The following is a 26,016-nucleotide window of genomic DNA, read 5'->3' as shown; positions in this document are numbered from 1 at the left end:
AATGTAAACAAATGCTGCATGTCAACCTGCAATACCAGCGACTTGGAATGCACTAAAATGGAAAAAATATGTAAAGGAAAATTCTAGCGGTGTAAAATAGTCAGCTTATTATATTTGAGACTTTTTTAAAAGACAAACTTCTCATGAGTAATGGGTGTGGCTTGTTAGGCAAGGAGATGCAATATAAACACAGTTCTAGCCACTCCAAACCTGTGACCCAATTGGGATCCATATTTCTTTTATTCCTTCTTGGATCATGGGCGTCGCAGGCTGTGCCAGCATTTATTGCCCATCCCTAATTGCCCTTGAGGGGACAATTAAGAGTAACCACATTGCTATGGGTCTGGAGTCACGTGTAGGCCAGACCGGGTAAGGACGACGGATTTCCTTCCCGAAAGGACATTCGTGAATCGGATGATTTTTTACGACAATTCGCAATGGTTTCATGGTCTTTTGATTCCAGATTTTTATTAAATTCAAATTTCACCATCTGCAGTGGCAGGATTTGAACCTGGGTCCCCAGAGCATTACTCTGGGTCATTAGTGTACTAGTCCAGTACACTACTCCACCGCTTCGCCACATTGATCCTGAAGGATCATCTGACAAAACCTGACCTGTTCACCAGCGAGCCTCGCAGGCGCTTTATGATCCAAGTATTTCGGAAAAGGATTAGTTCTGTAGTTCAGGAATGTACTGTTGTATAAGTGTTGTGCCCCTGCCTCTGACCCAGCAGCTGTGGGTTCATGTCCCACCCCAGGAAGGTGGGTTCATTACCCAGCCAAACAGACTGAGTATCAACCTGAAAATCCTTCCAACGGTAAGAGCAGGAAAGGTTCCTGGTCAGCCAGAAAGGTAGAGTCTCGACCATAGCTGCAAACTAGAACAGAAACCCAGACTCCCTGGATGTACCGTAACCCGTCACCTATCCACCATTATAGGGGTGGGCTGAGGGATGATCAAATAGAAATCTTTAAAACTACGACAGGATTCAATAGTCTTGCACATACAGAAAAGATGTTTCCACTGGTGGAGAGTTTGAAACTAGGAGTCATAAACAAAAGATATAATAGAACATACAGTGCAGAAGAAGGCCATTCGGCCCATCGAGTCTGCACTGACCCACTCACTTCCACCCTATCCCTGTAACCCAATAACCCCTCCTAACCTTTTTGGTCACCAAGGGCAATTTATCATGGCCAATCCACCTAGCCTGCACGTCTTTGAACTGTGGGAGGAAACTGGAGCACCCAGAGGAAACCCACGCAGACATGGGGAGAACGTGCAAACTCCGCACAGACACTGACCCAGCAGGGAATCGAACCTGGGACCCTGGCACTGTGAAGCCACAGTGCTATCCACCTGTGCTACCCTGCTGCCCTTTATCGTTAATATGAAAATGAAAATCGCTTATTGTCACGAGTAGGCTTCAATGAAGTTACTGTGAAAAGCCCCTAGTCGCCACATTCCAGCACCTGTCCGGGGAGGCTGGTACGGGAATTGAACCGTGCTGCTGGCCTGCTTGAAAAGCCAGCGATTTAGCCGAGTGAGCTAAACCAGCCGCTAAGTCCAAAAGAGAATTCAAGAGAAAACCCATTACCCAGAGGTTGGTTAGAATGTGGTGCTTAGGACAGCACGGTGGCGCAGTGGTTAGCACTGCTGCCTCACGGCGTCGAGGTCCCGGGTTCGATCCCGGCTCTGGGTCACTGTCCGTGTGGAGTTTGCACATTCTCCCCGTGTTTGCGTGGGTTTCACCCCCACAACCCAAAGATGTGCAGGGTAGGTGGATTGGCCACGCTAAAGTGCCCCTTGATTGGAAAAAATGAATTGGGTACACTAAATTTATTTTAATAAAAAGAACGTGGTGCTTGCCAAGGAGTGGTTGAGGCAAATAGCATTGGGGCATTTCAGGGAAAGTGAGATAAGGAATTGAGCAAGAAAGGAATAGAATGAGGCTTAGATTAAGCAGGGTTATCAGAACCTTTTGCGGAGCATAGAGAATAGAACAGACTGATTATGCTGAATGGCCTCCTTCTGTCCTCTAATTCAACATAAACCTTGGTGGTCTGATTCTAGAAGCATTCATTAGCGTACAGAAAGCAGCCCTTTTTAAAACTACCAGCCTGGCAAATTCAAGCTTGATGCACCAGCAAGACATCAATAGGACAGAATCACCTGCGTTCAAGGTCCAGATTCCTACACCATAAGACATAGGAGCAGAAGAGGCCACTTGGCCCATCGAGTCTGCTCCACCACTCGATGAGACCAAGGCTGATCTGACAGGATAATCTTCAACTCTACTTGCCGCCTTATCCCCATAACCCTTCATTCCCTTACCGATGAATAATCTGTCTATCCCAGCCTTGAACATACTTAACGACCCAGCCTCTACAGCTCTCTGCGGTAAAGAATTCCACAGATTCTCTACCCTCTCAGAGTATAAAAAAAGTATAAATCTTTTTAGTGTCACAAGTAGGCTTACGTTAACACTGCAATGAAGTTACTGTGAAAAGCCCCTAGTCGCCATGTTCCGGAGCCTGTTCGGGTACACAGAGGGAGAATTCAGAATTCTCAGCTGGTATAGGAATTGAACCCGCACTGCTGGCTTTGTTCTGCATCACAAACCAGCTATCTAGCCCACTGAGCTAAACCAGCTCCCTTGAGAAGAAATTCCTCCTCATCTCTTTCTTAAATGGGCGACCCCTTACTCTGAGATTATGCCCTCTGGTCCTAGACTCTCCCACAAGGGAAAACAACCTTTCAGCATCTACCCTGTCAAGCCCCCTGAGAATCCTACATGGCTTGGAGGTTGACATCCCAATAGTAAAGCATTCCTGGTTTCAAAAAAATGCACTTTGGATCATGTTCCGGTGCTGTGTGGAAACTCTTGGGTTACAACTCTGTTCTAGATCTGGAACCATGTTTCCAGTCGCACCATCTGGACCTGTAAAAACTTAATTACCTGCAAAGCCTCGCATTCAAAGCATCATCTTGCATCATTGACTTTGTCTATATATGTGATCGTGGAACCCACTTCTTCATTCACCTGAGGAAGAAGCTGCGCTCCGAAGGCCAGTGATTCGAAACAAACCTGTTGGACTTCAACCTGCTGTTGTCAGACTTCTTACTGTGCCTAGATCTGGAACCAAGTGCATCTTTCTCACAGAAAGTGATTGAGAGGTCTTCTGTCCCTGGAAACAAACCCATGCAATTTGTGTAACTTGCTCTGGTTTGCAGGACTGGGAACCACAGGGAATTCAATAATGTCACATTGACATAGCTGCTGCCACAACTATGCATTTAGGATAATATGTACTTTTTCCCCTAATAATAATAAACACTTGCCAAACAATTCTTTAATTGGGAACAGTCTTCATGAAATAAAAGCATTTTGTAAATGGTTCAGACGGAATAAAACGTAGACAGTTGTACATCATTTTGGTTTAATGAATGTTGACCTCAAGTGCAATTAATGTAACAACAACAACTTGCATTATATAGCATCCTTGTAAATCATCCCCAAGGTACATCACCAGAGTATTATCAATTTGGCACATAGCTACATAAGGAGTTATTAAGACATTTGACCAAAGGCTTGACCAAAGATGGAGGTCTTTTGAAGCGCCTTAATGATTGAAGGAAGGGGAGGGGCTGAGGAAGGAAATTCCAGAAGTTGGGCCAAGGCTTGGCTGCCCATGATGGAATGATTAAAATCTGGGACGTTCAAGGGGCCAGAATTGGAGGAGAACAGAGGGCTCGGAGGGAGTTACAAACTAATTAACTGGGTGCTCACATTGGTCAACGAACACAGGAATGAGTGGGACGTTGTGCAAATTAAGAAATGGGCAGAAATCCTTTGGATATGCTTCAGCGATGCACTAGGACATGTTTTATCATTCAAACAAAACAGAGCTGGCCAGACACTTCATCATGAAAAATCCCAGAAGGATAATAAGGAGTCTTGTGCAATAGATAAATGTTTTGGTAGTTAGTAATTCATCCGCCACTGGGCTGGCTGAGAGTGAACAAGACAAGGAGAAATCACAGGCATTTATCATCCAGTCCAATTGGCTCAGTTGGCTGGACAGCTGGGTTGTGATGCAGAGCAAAGTCAACAGCATGAGTTCAATTCCTGTAGGTCCACTGAGGTTATTTGTGAAGGCCCCGCCTTCTCAACCTTACCCCTCGCCTGAGGTGTGGTGATCCTCAGGTTAAACCACCACCAGTCAGCTCTCCCCCTCAAAGCAGCCAATGGTCATCTGGGACTATGGTGACTTTGCTTTACATGTTTTGAAAACTTGCATCAATCTTGTGATACATTAGAGGATTTTTTTTTTAAATCTTCAACGCTCCAACAGTGAAGAAGGGCAACGACAACTTGCATTTCTTTTAAAGCGAAATACTGCGAATGCTGGAAACCTGAAATTAAAAACATAAAATGCTGGACAAACTCAAAACGTCTGGCAACACCTGCGGAGAGAGAATCAAGGGTTTTGGGTCTGCATGGCTCTTCTTCAGAGCTAAAGAGAGGGAGAAATGTTATGGATGTTATACTGCTTTAAGAGAGGGCAGACTCTCGGCCTTTTGGCTAAGGTCAGGTTTAGTGCACTTGATCGAGGGAAGCAAAATTTGCATCTGTTAATGTGCGAAGCATTAAAGACACTTCGTGGTGTGTAGCCACACTCGGCTACTTAGCAAATGTGAGAGCCGACATACTGTTCCTGCAGGAGTGTGGGATACCGCACCTCAGCAACTACAGGCGCTGGTCGAGCTGGTGGTCCCACGGGCCATCCATCTGGTCAGGAGAAAACGACTGTCGTTCCTCCGGCCTGAGCATTCTGCTACGGGGAGGCAATTTCACCATCTCCAACGTTAAGGTGGTGGGTGGACTTTTTTCGAAGGGCAGCACAGTAGCATTGTGGATAGCACAATTGCTTCACAGCTCCAGGGTCCCAGGTTCGATTCCAGCTTGGGTCACTGTCTGTGCGGAGTCTGCACATCCTCCCCGTGTGTGCGTGGGTTTCCTCCGGGTGCTCCGTTTTCCTCCCACAGTCCAAAGATGTGCAGGTTAGGTGGATTGCCCATGATAAATTGCCCTTAGTGTGCAAAATTGCCCTTTGTGTTGGGTGGGGTTACTGGGTTATGGGGATAAGGTGGAGGTGTTGACCTTGGGTAGGGTGCTCTTTCCAAGAGCCGGTGCAGGCTCGATGGGCCGAATGGCCTCCGTCTGCACTGTAAATTCTATGAAAGTAGACGGCTTGGCATAGGTATGAGCTGAGAGCAAGTAGACAAAGATGTACTGGGCACAAGACAGAGGAAGTGCTATGGGCAGTATTAAGGACTGAAGAAGGTGCTGATAAAGGTAACACAGCAGAATATGTTAGCAGCAGAACAATTGTTGGTGTTCTGTGAAAGTAAGATCGAAAAACAAGTGACGGATGGCCATGTGGGGGGCTGTTGCGGGGGGGTGGGCGTTGCTTAAGGACAAAAAATTGTTTGGCATATATATAGGACCTTTACTGTAACAAAACACTCCATGGTGCATCTTCTGAGCATTATCAGATGACACTGACACCATGCTGCTTAAGGAGATATTCAGGCAGATAACTATAAGGTTGGTCAATGGGGGAGATTTTAAGCAGTGGAAGAAAAAGAGATACGAAGGAAGAGAGGTTGAAGGAGGTTTGAAACCCTGGCAGCTGAACAGCATTGAGATTAAAATCGAGGATGGGAAATTGTGACCAGAACTGAAGGAGCACAGAGATCTCGGAGGGTTCAGGGCTGGAGGAGGTTGCAGAGATAGGGAGGAGCAAAGGTCCTCGACGAAATTGAGGATTTAAAAATGGAAGTCCCTGGAGTTAAAAAGTAGTGTGTAGCCGATTCAGATTGAAATTTCCCAATAACTGGAGTTGGTTAACTTGACTAGGTTCCCAGTGGATAAAAAACAGCCCAAATAACCAACTGTGCAGACAGGAGAATGATGGAACACATCCTATAATTAATCAGATAGCGCTGTTTGTTCTGTTAAAACTAAAACTATCACCCTGGAGCAATAGGTTGAGTTTGGAGCTGAGGGACATTGTTAAGGCAGAGTATGAAGCCTCCATTCAACTATGCTGACCGTGTGTGTGATTGTTGCTGACACTGGCTGTTTACTGTGGAAATGTTCCTCGCACTAATATCCTTCACCTTGCAAACAGAAAAACTCACAATTAAGAGCGCCATTAAACAAACATGGACGCTCCGCAGTGAAGTGGGAAAGTGAGCTGGAGCAGAAACAGACCATGTCGTGGAGTGGGAATGTGTCATTTCACATTCTCAGTTCTGTGGACAGTGACATCCTTGATCCCCACTATGAGGGAGCATTATGTGGTGGGCCGGCCTTTTCCCGACAGCACGGGAAGCAAAAGACACAAAAGTCAAGGAGAGTTTCCTTGTCCTGGCTAACCGCCCCATACGGAAACTACTCGATGGTCTGAATGGCCTCCTTCTGCACTGTAGGGATTCTATATATCTCTATGTATGTACGTAAACACCATCCATCTGGCACAGGAGTTAAACAAATGTTTTTATTTCCTGCTTACATCAACTGTCACTCTCCTACTCTCTTCCCACCAGTTGGGTCAGCAGCAAACTCTTCTTCTTCCATTTTAATCCAAGGGGCACATTTTGTACCAGCGAAATCAATGGTCGGGATCAAAAGTACAGTATACATCATTCTCCCCATCAGCTGACCCTTTCACTGCTGAGTGCTTTATGACCTGAGCCTCGTGATGGTTGAAACATAGGGGGGAATTTTATGTTTCTCCCCGCACCTGGCAAGTTTGAGATGGGAGGGGGTCATGTAAAATAGCCCACTAACTTAAAAATAGACAGGGGTGGTAGCTTCTTGTGGGGCACTGTACCTAATATAAAATGTCAAAAGGAAACGTAATTCATTAAATTAAAATGTAATTCCCGGGGGTGATGATGTACCCCGGACCCCGCCATGCCCACTGGAACGCCTGAAGTGTGCCAATGGGCACAGCATGCTCTCTCTCCAAGGCCACCAGCTGTCACTGTAGCCACGGTGGAGGGTCAGACAGTGGGGTCAGACGACCCCCTCAGCCACCTATGTCCTGGACCTGCTAATGGTCACATTGGCTAGGCCCAGGAGCAGGAGCAGGTCCACTTCCTTCCTCGCCCCGTTCCTCACGGGGTGGCTGAACATTAGGAGAGTGGGCTGAAGTGAGGAGCAGCCCCTTCCATTAACAGGAAAGGGACTGTAGCCTCGAGCAAACGCCATAAATGTGGAACACAGACTCCCCTTGGCTGCAGAAAAGGCATGAGGCCTGGGAGTCCCTGAGTTCCTTAACCTTGGCCTGTAATGTACAGCTGCATGCAACATCTGCCACGCCAGGTACCTGATGGAAAAAGGGAGGACTCCTGCGGAGGGAAGCCTCCCGCCAGGCGGTACAACGGTCTGGCAAAGCGTGTCCTGATCATGGAGGAAGGCAAGAAGGTGGAGGGGCTGCAGCAGCAGGCTGTGCAGGAAACTCCTCCACACCAAACAGAATGGCACCGAGATAATTTCCACGAGACTGCTCAAATTGTGAGGTTGTGGCTCCCGAGGGAGATGTTGGGGTGCAGGACCAATGTGGAATTCCATCCGAACGGGGGTCAGTCCAGATGGGAGCCCACCGCATGCTTGAACTGCCTCAATACCGCAAATGCCGTCAGTATCACAGTTTCCAAGGCTGTGGATGGCTTTGCCCACAAGCATCTCCTACTTCTCTGTGCTCAATATAAATGAATACTCATCACCTGTGTCCCTTAACTGTAACATGGAAATTGACATGATAGTAAAAACCCTTCAGTGACATTGCCCCATTGTGAAAAGCATCATTAATCCTCACGGCCTCGTATATGAATGAGTAATGATATTTAATTAACTAACCCAAAACGGTTAATTGTGTAAGATCCGGAGGTTAGCTCAATGACTATACTGCTGAGTAATGCTGGTCAATAGTCACCACCACTTTGCACAGCTAAGCAGTGTTTGCTAAGCAGTGTTTGCTAAGCAGTGTTGGAATCCACTTTTTGGGCTGGGAATATGGAAAGGTGTTATGGGCTAGGGTTTAGAGAATACCTAAGTGTATCATGGATTTCACCTGACCCACGACTTTGAATAGATTGTGGTTATGGGGAGCACAAGGGCCCACTTTACAGGTGTGATGCAACAGAAATCTACAGTACTTTTAAAGCAAAACTATGATTATTCATGAAACCAGTTAACACTTTATAAACCTGCAGTAAACAACTTAACTACTATCAACACCAACAATCCCCATAGATACAATATTCTATAAGTAACCTTTCATAACTTTCCTAACAACATCCATAAGACCAAAAGACCTTTTTTACAGAAAGACAGCAGGTTTAAATTCTCTACAGAAACAGGTATTACTTTGAAATCCTCAAATGATCTGGAGACAGTCTTTAGATTGCAGAGAGATCCTTATAAAGCTGCTAGCTTTGCCTGCAGCTATCCAGCTCTGAAACACACTGTAGCTGCCCGCTCAAAAATGAAAGTGAAAGACAGCCAGCCCAGCTCCACCCACACTCTGACATCACTGCAGCTATTTGATAAACACCCATTTCTTAAAGGTACTCTCACATGACAAGGGAATAATATTAAAAACTGATTCACTATTTCTTAATTATGTAAACATTCTTAGTAGCACGTGGTGCAGAAGAAGCTGACTTACTTACTTGGACTTAGTTCCCCCATTCTCCTGGTTCCAGGCGGGACAATGGGGAGCCAGACTATTGTCCCCAATCCATCGGATTCTCCCTCACTCCACCCCAGGTGGTGTCCCGCCCTTGAAAGTGAGAGATCAAGCAGGGGGGATTCCACAGGACTTCCTGTCCTTGCTTCCGAAACCCCTGCCTGCCTTCACCAGAGGCTCCCCCCCCCCCCCCCCCCCCACTGTCCCCCAAAGCCCCATTCCATCCGCACTCACCTCGATCTCAGGATCCACTGCCAAACCCACCTGTAGGCCGGAGTGCGGCCACTGTTCGTGGTGCTGCTGCCATAGCTGGACAGCCTGCTCAGGAGTGGGATTTCCACTTGGTTGGGGGCTTAATCGGACGGGAGGCCTGACGCTGCCCAGATGAGTGCCTGATTGGAATTAAATAACGTTGGCCTTCATCGAGAAAACTAAAACTGTCTTAAGTTTCATTTGTGATTGTTTTTTGTTTAAGGCAGCATTCCTTTCAGGGGCTGCCCCTTTCACTTTGTCCCTCAGTTTGTTTGGTTTAGTTTAATTGTTTGTTTTATAAAAAGTAGTTGGATTCCCACTGGTTGATGGACGAGAGTCCCATTGCCCAGATTGTATCCCGACCTACAAGGCAAAGCTGGCATGACATAGAAGCAGGACATTTAGCCCAACTGGACTCGTCCCGTGTTCATACTGCACATAAATCTCCTCCCACTCTAAAAGAAATTACGGATGTGGGGTCGCTGGTTAGGCCAGCATTTATTGCCCATCTCTAGTTGCCCTTGAGAAGGCGATGGCAAGCTGCCTTCTTGAACTGCAGCAGTCCCTGAGGTGTAAGTACAGCCACAGTGCTGTTAGGGAGGGAGGTCCAGGATATTGACCCAGGGATAATGAAAAAGACGGCAATATATTTCCAAGTCAGAATCATAGAATTTATAGTGCACAAGGAGGCCTTTCGGCCCATCTAGTCTGCACCGGCTCTTACAAAGAGCACCCTGCTGAAGCCCATGTATCTACCCTATCCCCATAACTCAGTAACCCCCACTTAACATGGATGGTATGTAACTTGGAGGGGAACCTCCAGGTGGTGGTCTTCCCAGATGTTTGTTGCCCTCGTCCTTCTAGGTCAATGATAAGCAACCTAGACTAGTGAGTGGGCCATATGAGCAGCCCTCCTTCATCTCAGGGGGCTGCAAGATGGAAATCAGTCTGGTTGACTAACCATGACTTTATGAATATGATTGAATACATGCCAGATATTTCAAAAGTAGTTATAATGTGTAATCATTTATATATTAGTAGAACTTCAAATGGTAAAAACAAAAGAACTACTTACACTTTGGAAAGAGCGGGAGCGCACGGTTCAGCTCTCAGAGTCAATGTTGTGAGCAATCAGCACACATCTCACTTAACTTGCCCTTGCTTTACATGTGAATCACATCAGTCACATTGGTGGGAAAAAAACCACGCGGATGGAAACCCTGGGCGGGATTCTCCCTTTTGGGGACTAAGTCCCCCACGCCGGCCGTAAAACGGGCGAGGATCACACCGGACTTTTTCCTCGAAAGCCCGGGGTGATTCTCTGTTTTCCCGGGGTGCGTCCTGTAGCGCTGGTCCTGCTGTCCAGACCACGCGGCCGCGCATGCGCATGGCGGCCCACTTCGCTGGCCACCGCTGAAGCCCCCCCCCACCGGAGTCAGTTACTCCCCGCCTCCCCACCAGGACCGTCACCGCGGGTCCGAGCTCCTGCCGGGTGGTACCAGATATAAACCACGCCGGTGGGAGTTCGGCCGGTCGACCGCGAAAAATCGCCGCGGGGGCCTCTTTCAGCGGCGTCCGAGTGGCGTCCGACTGGCACCTCATCGACCGCACACGTGTGACTGGCGGGTCCGCGGAAAATTGTGGAAGCGCCGTTGCGCCGGATTTCTGGCATGAACGTCTATTCTCTGCCCCCGCACCAGGTGCAATTCCGGCGCGAAGGGTCGAGGCCTTCGAGAGGCATGAGATGATTATTGGAATGGACTCATCGTGCAGGGGAAGCAGGGGAACGGCACTAAATCATGCTGCTTGCAGGCACCAGGGGATGAATCGCCTCCTTCTTCGCAGTAACAATTCTGTGATTCCATGGTCCCCAGATCTGGCATTACTCTTGTAGCCATGATGCGGACCTGAGGAAGGAGCAGTGCTCCGAAAGCTAGTGATTTGGAACAAACCTGTTGGACTTTAACCTGGTGTTTATTACTCTTGTAAACATGAGGGCAGCGCTTGAAATTTTGAAGCTGTTCAAGACTAACATCTCCCTTACAAAGGCAGTTCAAAAGTCAAGAAGAAAATTAGTTCCAGGCTACACCCTATTAAAACCTGATTTGATTCTAACACCCACATTCTCATCCAATCTGACTTGGAAATCAAAAGGCATTTACATATTCCTTTTGGACAGTGAGCAACAACTATTTCGAAGATCTGGACGCCGATCACAATGTTGGCCGTTAGCAATCAGGACTCAGTTTTAACTCCCCAAAGCTCTGAATAAATTAAAGGTTACGTCATCGCATTCAATCAGTATGTACGATGTATCAGCGATGTGAATGCACAGCAGGGGAGATGCACCAAACTTTGTTCCAGTGCCAATTTGTGGTAACAGAATGCTCATTAAGGATTGCCTGTCAAATTAAATGTTGGCAAGTTACAGCTTGGATCAGATGAATGCAAAGACCGAGGCATTCCAAACTTGATGAACTCAAAAAGATATCTGCAGAGAAAAGTTATGCTTGGGATGTTGAAATTTTCCCGACAATTTCTATGTCAAATATATGTGATAGACACACTTCTGTCGATATTAAAGTTCTCACAATCAAAACTGCACGCTAACCCAGACTCTTTGATATGTGTTCGTTCAGTACTTTGCAGTGAAAATAAAAATGGTACCAAATGTTATAAAATTCTTTAATGAATCACGGACTACATTTTTCAGTGAGTGCAAGACAGTGTTTTCAAAGCATTCAAACTTTCTGCTCTGATTACCCGCAACAACACAAAGCAAAACACTGCAGACACCGGAAATCTGAAATAAAAACAAAAATTGGTTGCAGAGAGGCAGCAGGTCTGGCACCACCCATGACCAGGGAAACAGAGACGGCGTTTCAGGTTGATGACTTCTCATCAGAACTGGGAGAAGTTGGATACGTGTTTGGTCTCAAGCAAGTGGACTGGGGCAGGGAAGGTGGGAGGGGGAACAAGGGAGTTTGCGATGGGGTGGAAATTGGGAGAGGTGAAATGACAAAAGAGGTCGGCGGTACAAGGGGCGAAAGGAGTGGTACGCAGACAGGTGAAGATACAAGAGATGCATCTCGAGGAGGCTTGAATGGCACAGCTGCGCTCCTGTTATGGGCCAGGGTTTAGAGAACCCCAATGTGTATCATGGAGTTCACCTGACCCACAACGTTAAATAGATTGTGGTATGGGGAGCACAAAGCCCACTCTACAGGTGTGGTACAGCAGAAATGGAAAAGTATTTTTTAAAGCAAAACAATGTTTATTCTATGGACTCAAGTTAACCTTTTTAACATCTGAGCAACCATTAATTCAAATACAACCCCCAAAGACTACAACACTAAGTAATCCTTAATAACTTCCCAAACACCCAGATCAGACTTGTTGCAAATACCCAAATTAATTTCAGACTTGTTGCAAAAGGTGGGTTCAAAGCATTTTTGGCACTTCCGCAATCTGGCATTTAGCCAATTAATAAAGGGCAGATCAAATTAATTTCAGACTTGTTGCAAACACCCAAATTAATTTCAGACTTGTTGCAAAAGAAACACCTTTTAACAGAAGCACATCAGGTTTACATTCACGACTGAAAACAGTTATAATTCTGAATTCACCAAATGATCAAGAGATAGTCTTTTCATGGCAGATAGAACAACAGTACACCTGCTTTGTCTGGCTTCAGCTCCAACACTAAAATGAAACCAAAAAATCACAGACACGCCCAAGCTTTTCTCAAAGTGAAACTAAAAACTGAGCCAGAGCTCAGCTCCACCCACACTCTGACATCGCTGCAGTAACTTGAGCAGCCAAACATTTCTTAAAGTGACATTCTCATGACACACTGCAAGCAAAGAAAAGACCACGAGTAAAGCCAAAACCTGCAAAGAAAAAGGAAATAAAATGAGTTGGTTGCAGTCTGCCAATAATGTTGGGAGAAAGGTTGTCGACAGCTATAGTGTCTTTAAATTTTCCAGTAAAATTCTCCTTCCGCTTTATGGTTTGGCTGGAAACTTGACTGATTTTCTCCTTGGTTTGAATCTGCATTTGTTTGGTGGGTTCAAAGCATTTTTGGCACTTCCGCAATCTGGCATTTAGCCAATTAATAAAGGGCAGATCAAATCAATTTCAGACTTGTTGCAAACGTTATAATTTGTGCCTCAACTGAATAAAATTAATGTAAGGCGTCAGCTGTTGCCCCATGGTAACACTGTCAGCTCTAGATCGGAAGGCTGTGGGTTCAGGCCCCACTCCAGAGGCTTGGACACATAATCTGGGTGAAAACTTTGCTGTTGGGACAAATGGAGGAAGTGCAGTATAGTTGGAAGTGATAACAATAAAGATTATTGTTATTTCAATCTTGTAGGATTTGAATCTGTCCTTCCTGATTGCTGTTCCCTAATTGGTGGAAAATGTTATATAATAATAATCTTTATTGTCACAGGTAGGTTTACATTAACACTGCAGTGAAGTTACAGTGAAAAGCCCCGAGTCGCCACATTCCGGCGCCTGTTCAGGTACACAGAGGGAGAATTCAGAATGTCCAAATTACCTATGAGCACGGGCTGGATTCTCCATTATTGGGACTATGTCCCCATGCCGGCTTCAAAACAGGTGTTTTATTCCTGAATATCCTGGATTAGAGGGACACAAATTCCCAGCCCTGCAGGGGGCTAGCAGGGACCCGGAGTAAATCTCGCAGCTTTTGCTGCAGATGCCATATGCAGATGCCAGCACCTCCGGGACAGAGGCCGCGCATGCGCACGACCTCCACCGGCCGCGCCATGCTGCATGGCGGACTTGGACCGCGGAGATAGACCCACAAAGGAGACCCCCCCGATCGACCACACGCACGCCCCTCAACCCCCCCACGAACATTCCCCGGCCGCTTATGAGGCCCTCCTTAGCCTCCGATCCACCCGCCCCCGATCAAGTCCACAGCTGTCACGCGATTATCCCGATCAGCTGGAGCACATTAGTTCCATGTCAGGGGTGGTGGTTTGCTGAGCGGGCCTGTGGCTCCAAGCGGCACGGTGTACTCCCCAGTGGCGGCGCTATTCGGGGACCGCAGAATCGGTGACCCGCACCGGTCCCGTTTTCTTGCGGGAACATCGATTCTCCGCTCCCGTGCCGCGCGCGATTTCGGCGCGAGGGTGCGTAGAATCCAGCCCCACGTCTTTCGGGACTTGTAGGTGGAAACCGGAGCACCCGGTGGAAACCCACACAGACACAGGGAGAACGTGCAGACTCCGCACAGGCAGTGACCCAGGCCGGCAATCAAACCTGCGACCCATAAGCTGTGACGCAACAGTGCTAACCACTGTGCTATCGTGCCGCCCATTCAGAACACAAAGATGTGCCAAAGTAGGAAAAGCTTCCATGTATCCAATACCACTCATGGCCTCAGGACATTCCAAAGTGTTTTTTATGGAGCCATTTAAGTGCTCAATGTGGTGAGATAACCACTGTAGTTATGTGTACTGCAGTAGGGGGATGTATGCCTGTACCTGTAATACAGGTTCCTCCGGTCAGCCCCTGCCGGCTAGCTCCGCCCACAGGGAGCTTATGTATAAATGTATGAGAGCTGCTCAGACCCTTAGTCTACTGTTGCAGATGGAGGGACAACATCGTACAGCAATAAAGCCTCTATTGTACTAGTCTCTCGGCTTTGAGTATAATTGTTAGCGCTACACTCTTGGAGTGTTGTAATTCCAGAAACATGGCCGCCAATTTGCACACAGCCATGTCCTGCAAGTAATAATGTGATAATGACCGGATAATTCATTTTTTTTGTGACGTTTCTCAAGGTATAGATGTTGGCAGTCAGTTAGTTTAAATATTAGATGCATTTAGAACAGGCAGGGAATCTGATATTTACTGTTTTGTGGCGGGATTCAAGAAAATGTCTGGCCTATGAATTTCATACATATTGCTCATCCAAGTACCCCAGCAAAGTGAAAGATTTGATGCAATGCGTTGTTTTCTTTTAGTTTATCCTTAAGAACCAATGGATAAGGTGGGATTCTGGTTGAAACCATGCTGATCGAAACCCCTGTGTACACCAGCTGGTGGCTGCAAAGGACGACAATCTGAATATTTTCTCTGCAGTTGAATGCTACTATTGAGTTGACTGTTCCACCCATAGCCACAGCTCAGCTTGGTTTTGGCATGGGATTCAGACACAATGAGCTGTTCCAAGGAAGAGGCCCTCCACCAGAGCTGGGGGCTGCGAGGGAGGTTGACTGCTTCACTGACTATAAAACCGGCTAGATTCCGCCCCCCCCCCCCCCCCCCCCCCCTCACTCCCCCACCCCCCCTCCCCAACCCTGGCACGAAGGAGCAACAAAACCGTCAGGCTCACTCACAAAAAATGCCCAAAGTAAAGAAAGTAGCCTCCTCTTAATTTTAACGTCTCGATGATCAAAGTCTCCTTCCTGTTTTTTAGTCATGGCCTCGCCCCTCGCTATCTCTGCAATCTCCTCCAGTCCCACAACCCTCCGAGTATTTGCTGTCCTCTAATTATGGCCACTTGTGGATCCTTGACTTTTATCGTTCACCATAGGCAGCCCTGCCTTCGATTGTGTCAGTCCTGAACTCTGGAATTCCTTCCCTACGCCTCTCCGCCTCTTTACCTCACTTTCTTCCTTTAAGACAGTATTTGAGACCGAGCACTTAGACTCATCCTTTGCCTATCTGACCTCATGTCCCCTTACCTTGTTGGGTTACTACTTTTTCTTCACAACGCTCCCGTGAAGCACCTTGGCATATTTTATTATTTTAAAAGTGTTTTGTGCACATAAGGGGCTGGATTCTCCGTTCCGAAGACTAAGCGCTGACACAGCGTAGTATGTGTAGACTTTCACAACAGGAAATTCAGCGCCAACCCATCATCGATTCCGGTACTGATGAGGGGCTAGCACCCGTGCCGAGTGAAAATCCGGCGGATCGTGCCAAAAACGGGCGCAGAAAGGCCGGGTACCGGGCCTCACATGCGCACGGCTGACGACCTGCACCGGTTGCGCCGTACAACGTGTCGCTGACCCAACCCGTCAACCGTGACCCCGCAGCCCACCCCCTGGCCATCCCAGACCAGACCCACCCCCCCGGCCAGTGGCAAGGATCCCGACTGAGTGCAGTGGCTCTGGTCACTGTCCGCAGCAGGCACGCCGGGTTACTGCACATTTGGGACCACACCTGCCCCGCGCCGTCGGGATCTCGCCCCATCGGGGGCGGAGCATCGCGGACCAGCGGCAAACTGGCACCGGCCCCTTTTTTGCCATGGGAATCCATTCTCCACCTGATCGCCGATCACAACTTTGGAGTACCCCACCCACGTTTTTAAAAATAAATTTAGAGTTAAGGGCCAATTTAGCGTGGCCAATCCACCTACCCTGCACATCTTTGGGTTGTGGGGGGTGAGACCCACACAGACGCGGGGAGAACGGGCAAACTCCACACGGACAGTGACCCAGAGTCGAGTTCGAACCCGGGTCCTCAGCGCCGTGAGGTAGTAGTGCTAACCACTGTGCCACCGTGCCACTCTGATATGTTGTCGTTGCTGTGGGATAAACTAGAAGGGGAATCAACCTGACAAGTAGAAAATGACAAGTGCCGGAATTTATTAGACTGGGGCTGGTAGGCTGCGACTGATTGGGTCATGCACGGGGCTGGTGGGAAGCAAGGGCACCGACAGTGGCATTCGCCCCAATAATTAAGCGGCACTCATGCCAGATTCCAGGGCCTCATTTCTACATAAGGTGTTGGGCTCATAATTGCGCATCCTACCAGCTGCTGAGAGCATTTGGGAATAATGAGGAATCCCTTTGCAACGGATCACTAACTCGGGATGATGGAGACTTTTAAAAGGACTTGCCCGCTTGAAAGACAAGTGGTGACACGTGGTGGCAAATACTGGGATAGCCGTTAACATTCTTTGAAGGTGGATTGATCCTTCCTGAAATCTCTTTAGGTCAAGTTTCAGGTTGGTGGTAGCCAAGGTTTGCCACAATTACTGTGGAAGCAGGAAATAGAGTCTGTAGATTAATAACGGAGCAGTGGAGCTGACTGAGTAGACAGTGATTATGTTGACCTGGAAGGACGCAAAGTCAAAGACATTGAGCGCTCTGACAATTCCTGTCCAAAAATGTCAATGTGACTCCAATGGCAGAGACTGGCTGAGATATCCTTACAACAGGTTGCACACCAGTCACAGAATATTTGCCCATTTATCTCATTGACGTTTGTGGCCTCCTGCTGTGTATAATTTAGCTCATTCGTTTCTCGCCATTACAACAGTCGCTACACTCTGAAAGCACATTATTGGCTGCAAAGTCAATAATGCACATTAAGGTGTCGGTGACGGAGGGCGAAGGAGAAAGAACAAGGAGAGCGAGGAGGGAGGGAAGAAAGGGGGCAGTCGGTCGGTCTATAGCGTTGATTTTAACGAACTTGTCAGAGGATCTTCAACTTAAAAAGAAATTCCTTTTTACTGAGCCATCCATCATTCCGAATGATTTGTTTCACAAGGGCGGCTGAGTCAGCAGTAATGAATGTCTCAATGCCTGGAATTATTTTGAAAATGGCATAGTCAAGGATTTTACAGTTATGGAGTTGTTTGTTTCATGGAGTAGAGGAATACTCGATGGGGGGAACATTCACAGTAACTTAATTGCGGTGTTAATGTAAGCCTACTTGTGACAATAATAAAGATTGTTATTAGTACAAAAAAAATAAAAAAAATAATGCACATTAAAGCACATTATTAGCTGGGAAGTCCTGAAAGGCGCGGTAGAAAGGCAAGGGGCTGCATTCTCCGTTTCAGCGGTAAATTACCAGCTGAAACGGAGAATTCGTGGGCGTTTTACGATGCCAAAATTGGCGCCGAACCCTCACTGATTGCGGGACCAGCGAGGGGCTAGCAGCGGAGCTCGGCCAAACACTGGGCTCCCGTGCCAAAAACGACCGGGTCCCTGGCCGTACACGTGCAAGGCGATGACCTGCAGCGATCGTGCCGTACAACATGGCGCCAGCCGTGCATGGACCCAACCCGCCAAATATAAGACCCCTGGCCACACCCCCCCCCCCCCCCCCCCCCCCAAATCCCCCACACCCGGCCAGTGGCGTGGATCCGTGCATGAGTGTGGCGGCGCTGGACGCAGTCCCGACCACACGTCCGATCGCCAATTTCGATACTGCCGTCTGCAACAGAGGTTTATTTATTTCCTGGGTAATCTTACTTTTTCGGGAAACCCTCCCTGGTACCAGTCGAGGAATGTTGGCATCTACCTGTGCATGAGGTGGGAACGGCGACAGTGATCGGCGACAGCGATGGGCACAGACTTCCTGTGGTGCAACATCAGCTGCTGGATGTGCCTTCATTCCTTCCCCCTCAAACTGGAGAGAACATCGCAATTGCAAATTCTCCATCAGGGAATCTAGCAAGACACAAAGCCACTCCAGCAACCCCTGGTGCCAGAACATTTTTCTTTCACAGAACCACTCACCACAAAGCTTCCTTTCGAGCCCCGACTTCCCTCGTTTAAAAGGATGGAAAAAAGATCGTCATTCCTCCCACAGCTGCCTAGCAACTCCTGGACACTCACTGCAAATGGGCATCTTTATGAGTGAATGCTGATTCTGTGTGAAGGCCAGAGAGGAGTGAGAGACCTTGTCATCTGTTCCACAAAGATTCTCAAAGCCCTGGCGTTGTCCAGTGAGCATTTGCTGCGCGGCACGTTACACACTGCATACCGCGGACAGAACATCAATGTGGCCGGCGTGTGCCCCGAGTGCTCACACTGCAATGCCATGAATATGTTCATACATGAGGCAGAGGGGCCCTAACCATCAGCCACCGTCTCACTTTGCGAGACAGGAGAAACAAGCTGACTGAAAGCAATAAGGCTTAATGTACTTTGATAAACAGAGAAACCAGTGGGCAACACTCAATTTAATGCCCCAGAAATGTAAGTCGGGAGTACAGGAGCTTTAAGGTCTAATAGAAGCAGCATGATGCAACAGGTGGCTCTGTAATCTCAAGAAAAATAAGTGAATTATCCAAAATCCATTGCAGAACACAACACATGCGAATATGTTGGTCAAGCAAATTAAGTCCGGCTCCTCACAGTGCCATCTGATTGCCCAGGAACCAATAAATCACCATATCCAGTGACACCAACTTAAAATGCACTCTATTATTTTCCTAATTAATAAAGCTTTGCCTTCTTAATGCACTCCTCGTACAAGCAAAATTCCCAGAAAAGGACGCGGCCACTCAGAATTAATTTGCCTCATGTGGCCTTCTTTGAAATACATTACATTAATGACCCTTGTTTCTTTCAAATCTTCATTCGGGAGCTGAGGGGGGTGGTGGGGCAGAAGAGGGTATGGAAAGAGGGGAGTTGGTGTCCTCTGTACCAACACAGTTCTCCGGTCAAAAAGCAGCGCAGGCACCTGACCCTCAGACAGAAAGCTGCTTTATAATAAGCCTTCGAGAAAAGGTTTGTTTCGAAGCTTAGCCTGGGGTCATTTAATCACCGCCACCTCGTCTCGTCTTTCACCATGTTCAACCTTGGTGGGCAGTGCATTATGAACCTTGGTCCCTCACCTTACTAAACTGGGCACATTTTCTTCTTTGTGCTCCTATCCCAGAGTAGCCTAATTATCTTGAATGTTGAACGTTTCACGACGAAGTCTTACATGTCTTAAAGCAAGGTTCGCCTTTGTGGTTGCGCACATTAAACTAAGTCACATTGCACCCGCCTACTCCATCTATCCTGATCAAACTTTGTTCATCAACCTCCAGCGATATCACTCACAGTTATTTACACTTTTACCTTTGACAATATTGGACTCGTGCCCTTTGATCCCGCCCATATCGTATCTCCATTACGCAAGGCATGAGTAGGACGATCGGCAGCACCTCTATTTTAATCTTGTTTTAAACATCAATTCTTTTTTAATATTTCATCAATTTCTTCCTTGTATATTTGCATCACAAACTAAGATATCATTGCCCACTTAATTAGGAATTCAAATATTTTCAATGATACCAAGGTGATCTACCTGAGTTTTCCCTGGTTAAGATGCAAACAGGATCTTTGACGCCACTGAACCCCCCTTTCTCAGGACAGTGCCTGAGCACGAAAAGGGACTCATCTCTCATCAAACCAGCAGTGTTAAAATCGATAATAGACGGGATTGGAGTGGAAAATGGAGACGCAACATTATAAAGTCCCCATTTCCACCGAGGTAGGTTGCGTAGGGTGTCACAAGGTCTCGCCACCCTGTTGTTGGCACCGGCAATATATTCCGCCATTCCTTTTTACAAAACGTCGCCCTGCTTACATATCAAAGCAAAGCCAGTGGATCACCGATGTGACACCGAGACAGGGTGCAATTATCCCAGGACATTCTCAACAAATCAATGACTTTGGAAGTCCCGAATCACAGTAGGGGAAGCTGAACTCAATTGAAATCCTTTGCGTTAAAACCCACAGTGTTTAGCATGCAAAATGGCAACAACTCATTGACAATTTTCCTGCAGAACACTGCTCACTAGACTGTATGGGCTAAGGGGCAGCTAGGATAGAATGGGTGGTAAACATTCCTTGAAAAGTGTAGGCTTGATTTCTGAATTGCCCTTTCTCACTCCATGCTTTTCTGGGGGAACAATATCAGACCGCATACAAAACACAAACATACCTGCCAGCAGCAGTCCTTCTGATATCCCGAGTTTTTCCCTCTCCTTTTCGGAGAAGCACCTTCCTGCAATAAAATAATGGACAGAGTTTAAAATCTCATTCATACATGGATCTGTCCCTGCACACATTGATATTTATGATTCCACAAAACATGTTGCCTAGTAACGAGCAATTCTCTTATTCAAAAGGTATGTCTCACTTTCCCTCTGCGGGGAAAGAACATTTTCTCCGACTTTTCTCTCTGTGTCCCTCTAGCACAGCGGCAAACTGAACCTTTGTAAAGAGGGAAGGAGTCAACTTACAACAGACATTGCATGAAAACAATATCAGCCTGACCCTTGACCCAGAAAGCCCACCCAATATCCAATCCCTCAATTGGTGTAAGGGTGCACCAGGGCCAATATTCAGAATGAAAAGCAATTTACAGTATTAGAGGGGACTAAAGTCTTTGAATTTGGCCTTCATTGATAACTTTCAAGGTATAATAAAAATAAATACAACTTCTTAACTTTGTTCAAATTAATACGTTGAAGAAAGGCTTCTTTTTAATGATATTGATATTTAATGATATTTTAATGAGTATGGATTTTATTTATGGAGGGTAAAGCTTGCAGAGGGTAACTTTGCGCTAACAACGCAAGACATTGTGACGTCAGTACACTTTCAAGGCCCAAAAGTTGGCAGAAAATTCACAACATAAAGAAAGATTTCGAGCTGAATTTCACACTCCGCCGGTGATCTTTTAGGCAGAGGGAAGTGTGAAGTAAAACAAATGGGCTTCCCGCTGTGTTGCCACCAGCTATGCACTCTCAATGATTTTACACTGGGGCAGGTGAGGCCTTCGACTGGCCAACCAACCGTACTCCAATTGGGGCTCTTGAGAGGCCAACCATTGACCACTTAAGGGCTGTTTCTCATCCCGCCTCACCTTTCAGGCTGGCGAGAGGATTTCCCCGGTGTGGAGCAAGCCCAAAAATAATCAGACTTCATCCTTGGGTGGCTTGTAGATGCCTCCTCCTAACTTAGATTGCCCCCCCCCCGCCCCCCGCCCCGCCGAATTCTCATATTTCCGTACGCTCCCAGGACGTGCCCTTTTGTCCACTGCAGCAATTGTTGCTGTCGGGAGGCTTCCTCCTGGTTGGGGGTGTGTTCTCCACGGCTCAGCGGATGGTGGGTGGGACAACCCACCATCCGAAATAGCTTGGCCATTCGCATCTTTCTCCACCTCAAGGATATCCCAATAGACTTTACAGCCAATAAGATATTGTTTATGTACAATGACTATTGCAAAACGTCAGAAACACAGCTGTCAATTTGCACACATGAAGGGCCCAGCAACGTGACAATGACGAGAACATTGATTATTTTTAGTGATGTGACAGAATGCACTGGAGGGTCAGCCCAGCTTTAACACTCATTTACGTCTCTCAATTTCGCAACTCATAGCGACATGAGACTCAAGGCAAATGTTGCTGGTTTATGTATACAATCAGTCCAGAACACATATCTGCAGAGTGTAACTATGCAAAGAGAATGAAAGGTTTGAATTGTGAAGTGGAAATTCATAATATCAGCGGGATTTACCTAAATGGGAACAGAGTCTCGTAGCGAGCGTGCTCAGCCACGTGTTACCCCGTTGTTTGCAGCGCCGAGAAACGCAACGCTATAAAACGGCACTCACGTTCGATAAGGAGACTCAGCTGGGAACGTGCAGCTGAGGCCGCACATAGCCCCATTTCCTGTACTGAGGAGCTCCGCTCGCTGGAACTCCTCAGTGTAGCGAGAGATCGGGGACATTTTAAAGTGGTGTCCCGATCGCTGGAGCCCCTGACGTAACCTTCGGTCCCCCCAAGCCCCAACACACCCTCGGGTCCCCGGCCCACCCTCCCCCGCACTCCCTCCAACATCTGCTGGAGTCTCCCCCAGTCCGATCGCCCACGTGCAGAAAATGGCAGCTTGGCACCGCCAGTCTGGCCCCCTGGCAGTGCCACCCAGGCAACTTGGCAGTGCCAGACTGGCACCCAGGTTGCACTGCCAGGGTGCCCGGGAGGCATCAGCAGTGCCAGGGTACCTCCCTGCCCAAAGGGCATGCACTGGGGGCCTCTGATCCCCTGGGATACCCCCCTGAGTGCCGTTCCGTCTAGTCCCCTTATGTGGAGCCCAGTACTGAACGGTGCTCGCCCAAGGTTTCCAAGATGAAGGAGAAAGATCCCAATACCTTGGGAATCTGCGTATTAAAGCGAGACTATGCAGTGTTTCAATGTAAAAATGTCTTTGTACTGATGCAATGCATTTTGTTTGCATTTGGCTGGATTCTCCGATCCTGTGGCTATGTCCACAGGATCCGTCTGGTCTTATGACCAAAAGGTTGGTGGCGCCCCTGCACCGATGCTCCGCCAGTGGGGGGTTAACAGCCGCGCTTTACCTGCCAATACGGACGCAGATTGGCCGGGTCCGTGGCCGCGCAGACCCTGCCTGCCATAAACTGCACCCCTGTAACCCTCTCGCCACCCCTGCCAGCGGAACGGCTCCCCCCCCCCCCCCCCCCCCCAGTCCGCAGCCGCCACGTGAGGTTGACGAAAAGTGAGAGGACACGCGACTGACGTCGCAGGAAGGTCGGTCCATCGGGGGCAGAGCATGTGGGAAGGGCCTAAGGTGATGTCCTGAAGCCATCCTGATGACTCCTTGAGTACAGCGTTTTTTGAGGGGAGTAGATCATCAGAAAAAAGCTGCCACCCCCGATTTCGGCGTTAAAAAAAAGCCATTCCGCTGGATTTCGGTAATCAAGGAATCCCGCCCATAATCTTTATTTTGTTGTAACAAGGGAACAAGGGGCGGCGTGAATCCCGTCCCCGCCGGCTGCCGAATTCTCCGGCGCCGGGGATTTGGCGGGGGGGGTATCCCACCGCGCCAGTCGGCAACCACTCGCAGCGCCACCCCCCCCGCCCCGACGATTCTCCGGCCCGAGTAGCCGCCTATTTTTGGCCGGTCCCGCGGGTATAAATTAAGGGAGGTACTTACGGGCGGGACCTAGCTGCGCGGTCCGGGGTCCTCGGGGGTGGGGGGGGGCGCGGGGGGATCTGGCCCTGGGAGGTGCCCCCACGGTGGCCTGGCCCGCAATCGGGGCCCACCCATCCGCAGGTGGGCCTGTTCAATAGGGGCACTCTATTCCGCATCGGCCGTTGTGGTGTTCCGCCATGGCCGACGCGGAGATGAACCCCCCCCCTGAGCATGCGATGGGATGACGGCAGCATACACTGGCGCTCCCGCGTATGCGCCAACTCGTGCCGGCCCTTCCCCGCCGGCCGGCGTGGCGCAAACCACATCAGCGCTGGCCCAGCCCCTGAAGGTGCGGAGGATTCCGCACCTTTGGGGTGGCCCGACGTCGGAGTGGTTCACGCCACTCCTCGGTGCCAAAGTTGCCTGCCTCGCCGATTCCCGCAGAACCCCGCCCCTGGTGTTCAATGAAGTACATGTTCCTACTTTAAGCTGCTTCTTAAAATCTATCTCTTTGATCAAGCTTATAGGCACCTTGTGTAATATCTCCCCTGGCTTGGTGCCAATTTTGGTCTTATAAAATTCCTTTGAAAAGCCTGAAGACATATTTCAATGCCAAAAATGGCTAATAAATGCAAATTGTTGTTCTATGTTAATTGCATTGAGTACCTGATAATACCTCCTGTAGCTGATATTGAGTGTGATTTAATGAAAAACAAAGTCCCATCTTGGGTGCAAATAGTGGGCTGTTTCTCAGCACCTGCAGCGGCGAGAACGACTCCGCTATTAAATGGGACTTTGTTTTTCTGGGAGGCCTCTGCCAGGAGCACACCACCGAGGCCACGGTGAGCTTAATTTCCTGCCACCCAGGTACCCTGGCAGTGCCAAATTTGCAGGCTGGCGGTGCCAAAGTACCTAGCTGGCATCGGAGGCGCTCACCTCTACCTTCCCCCACACACTTCCCATGCATGCCAACTCATGCCAACCAATGCCCCTGCCCACACCCATGACGCCTTATAGCCCCAATGCTAACTCATGCCCATTCATGCCAACCTGCCCATCATACTGTGCCGTTATATTCTCCATGCCAACCCTCCCAGCTGCCATCATGGACAGACCTCAACAGCCATTTCGAGATGAAAGTAAACAGAGTTCTAAATATCTATTACAGCCTTCACTATATTCAAAAAGCGCTTCCATTCATGAGAACCAATTCATTATATTTAAATACCCTCAATGACTTCATCCTTTAATAATAATGATACTCATAATCCCACATAAAGACAGTAAATCCTTTAATAATCTTTTTGAGCTGCCAATCAAATGTGGATTTACAAACACCTACTGTGATAACGATAACATTAGTAATAACTTCATGATATCCCTTAGGGTCATGTCAACAAATGGCTATTGTAACTACTAGAATAGACTTTTTTACGGCAGTTGAAAGGGCCAGTTTACTGTCTGTGCGGAGTCTGCACATTCTCCCCGTGTCTGCGTCTGTTTCCTCCGGGTCCTCCGGTTTCCTCCCACAAGTCCTGAAAGACGTGCTTGTTAGGTAATTTGGACATTCTGAATTCTCTCTCCGTGTACCCGAACTGGCGCTGGAATGTGGCAACGAGGGGCTTTTCACAGTAACTTCATTGCAGTGTTAATGTAAGCCTACTTGTGACAATAAGGATTATTTTTTTAAAAGATAGTAAATCTTGTTTTTATTGAACTCACTTGATGACTTAAGGTTTCTTTTACCTCTCACTGATACAGGCAGGCCTTTTCCAATCTTGAACGGGCTTCTCATTTAAATAATCACATGACAATTTACAGATCTTATCCACCTTGGAAAAGCATTTATGACCTACTGTAAGGATTATTCCCATACTGCTGGTTAAGGACCTTGCTCGAGTGAAACAGGGTCTGTTTGAACTCAGTATTGAGTGCAATTGACCCTGCTGAGTGTGGGTTTTCCACATGTGTGAATCATGGCATGTGAAGTTTGTCATGTGAGTTAAGAAGGTTCTTACAGCTGCCTTACTATATTCCAGTTCAGTCCTTCGGTCCCATCTTTCTGGCAAGCTGTCACTCTTCAAATGTGAATTTACAAACACCCACTGTTATAATGCAGCACGGCAGCACAGTGGTTAGCACATTTGTTTCACAGCTCCAGAGTCCCAGGTTCGATTCCCGGCTTGGGTCATTATCTGCGGGGAGTCTGCATGTTCTCCCCTTGTCCGCATGGGTTTCCTCCGAGTGCTCTGGTTTCCTCCCACAGCCCAAAGATGTGCAGGTGAGG

The 26,016-nt window shown here is 48.0% G+C and overlaps 1 protein-coding gene across 3 annotated transcripts in view; it reads right to left on the bottom strand.

The window, feature by feature from the left end:
* The window catches only part of LOC119954232 (thyroid hormone receptor alpha), a 403,063-nt gene that overhangs the window by 244,263 nt on the left and 132,784 nt on the right, over positions 1-26,016 (bottom strand). For 2 of the 3 annotated variants that reach the window (XM_038779296.1, XM_038779295.1), the window contains exon 2: positions 20,731-20,793. The exons of the other annotated variant lie outside the window; for it this stretch is intronic. The gene's annotated coding sequence lies outside the window, so the exon portion shown is untranslated. The remainder of the gene's footprint in view (positions 1-20,730; positions 20,794-26,016) is intronic. 3 annotated transcript variants of the gene reach the window in all.

This window comes from Scyliorhinus canicula, chromosome 19 (assembly GCF_902713615.1).
Source record: "Scyliorhinus canicula chromosome 19, sScyCan1.1, whole genome shotgun sequence".
In the NCBI taxonomy this organism is placed as follows: Eukaryota; Metazoa; Chordata; class Chondrichthyes; order Carcharhiniformes; family Scyliorhinidae; genus Scyliorhinus; species Scyliorhinus canicula.
This window is presented reverse-complemented; position numbering and strand designations above follow the sequence as displayed.